At 43.7% G+C, this 2,155-nt stretch overlaps 1 pseudogene; it reads left to right on the top strand.

Annotated features, from left to right (window-relative positions):
* Positions 1–659: 659 nt before the first annotated feature.
* LOC100962145 lies at positions 660–1,834 on the top strand (annotated as a pseudogene).
* The last annotated feature ends 321 nt before the right edge of the window (positions 1,835–2,155 follow it).

The raw sequence follows: 2,155 nt of genomic DNA, 5'->3' as shown, positions 1-2,155 counted from the left end.
CACAGAAGTGGAGGTTAGGACACTGAAACACATAGAGGGAAGACCTTGCAAAAGCTGAAAGAGAAGATGGCCAACAACAAGCCCAGACAAGAGGCCTCAGAAGAAACCAGTCAACCCCATGGACACCTGGCTCTTAAATTTCTAGCCTCCTAAATTGTGAGAAAACCAATTCCTGTCACATAGGCCGTCCTGGGTGTGATACTTTGTTATGAGAACACTAATCAGATTAACACAGAAAGGTACAATAAAAATAATTAAAATACCATTGGATCAACAAATTATATGTTCAGCTAACCACACAGAATAGTTGGCATGAGAAGATGAGTGCAAAGAAGCTTGAAGAATAGGTTGTGCTAGTGAGAAATTATAATGCCGAATAGTAAGATTGTGAGGGTGGCGAGGTTACCAGTAATAATGAAACCAAGGGAAATGACCCTGCGAGCTTTGAAGTTAAGTCTGAAGGAAAAGAAGAAAGCTGTGGAGATTGAGAAGACAAGGTATTAGAGAAGCCAATCATGGAGAATCTTGTTGAAATACCCACAAGGGTGACAGAAATAGGGAGAAGGAGGAAAATAATGAATCAACATAGAAAATATCCAACATGAAAGAGAAGGAGAGATGCACGGTGCTGGCCAGGGGATCTGGAAAGCCCAGTAGCTATGCCCAGCTTCATTATATTTAACAATGGTGCCCTAATGCCGGTGCTGGGGCTGGGCAGTATGTTCTCTCTGGGCCAGGTGACCGAGGCTGTGACGGTAGCAGTGGACATTGGGAAAATCCACAGGCAGGAGAAATATGTGTAGACCACTTGGGAAGAACAGGTATCTGCAGCTTCAAAACTCATCATTGTCCATGTGCACCTGAGTGAGCACCAGGTGGACCTGGGCATCCTTCAGGAGCTCATGGAGTAGGTGGTGATATGGAAAGAGCTCATTGTAATTAAGCTGTGCTTCACATGTCTTGAGAAGAGTCTGGTGAAAGAAGTCTGTGAGAATATTCTCAGGGACCTGCAACCTGACTACCTGGACCTCTACCTTATTTACTGTCTGATGAGTTTTAAGGCTGGAAAGCAATTTTTCCCATTGGACAAAGCAGCCAACATGAATCCCAGTGACATAGATATTTTGGACACATGGACAGCTATGGAAGAGCTAGTGGATGAAGGACGGTGGCCGCTATTGGCATCTCTAGCTTCAACCATCTCCAAGTTGAGAGGATCTTAAAACAAACCTGGCTTAAAGTATAAGCCTGTAGTTAACCAGCTTGATAGCCACCCATATCCAACTCAAGAGAAGTTAGAAGGCATCCTGGTGACTGCCTACATCCCCCTTGGTTCACCTGCTAGACCCTGGGCCAAGCTCAAGGACCCATATGACCTGGAGGATCCCAGGATCAAGGTGATTATGACCAAGAATAATAAAACTCCAGCCCAAGTTCTGACTTGGGTCCCCATGAAAAGGAATTTGGTGGTCATTCTGGACCTATGACACCTGAAAACACTGCTGAGAACTTTAAGGTCTTTGATTTTGAACTGAGCAGCAGTGATGTGACCACATTACTCAGCTGCCACAGAAACTGGGGGTTCCATGCCTTGGTAAGCTGGGCTTCCCATAAGGATTGTTACCCCTTCGAAACTTCAGTTTTGAAACTGAAGATACCTGCTCGTCCCAAGTGGTCTACACCTATTTCTCCTGCTTCGTTTTCCTTGCAGAGGCAGTATGACCTCAGCCATGGGATAGCAGCCTGCAGACTGACCAGTGAAGGCTTGTCGATGTTGATGTTTTTACTAAAGAGCAGTATCAGTAGAGTAGAGGGCTCTTCTGGGTTTCTTTGACTATCATTTTTCCAATGGGAGACAATGCAATCTGAATACTCTTTCCTGATTGAGGAGAATCAGAATCTACAAAGTCAACATAGTGCCAATAACAGGTGAGTTTTGAATCTTGGAACTGTAATCCTTTTACTCCGACTTTTTTCCCCCTCAAATAAAAAGGACTTTAGTGCTTTTGTGAGGAAAAAAAAAAAAGGAAAAAAGAAAGAGAAGGAGAGATAAAGAGATGGTAAATGATAATGACAAAATTAGGACATAGGTTTGGTCTGGTCGCATTCAATTCAGAGGAAGTATTCTAAGGAGGAAGAAAGGAAAGAGTTTGGA

The sequence above is a fragment of the Otolemur garnettii genome, unplaced genomic scaffold (genome assembly GCF_000181295.1).
Source record: "Otolemur garnettii isolate 467f Iridium unplaced genomic scaffold, OtoGar3 scaffold00018, whole genome shotgun sequence".
NCBI classification, from domain to species: Eukaryota; Metazoa; Chordata; class Mammalia; order Primates; family Galagidae; genus Otolemur; species Otolemur garnettii.
This window is presented reverse-complemented; position numbering and strand designations above follow the sequence as displayed.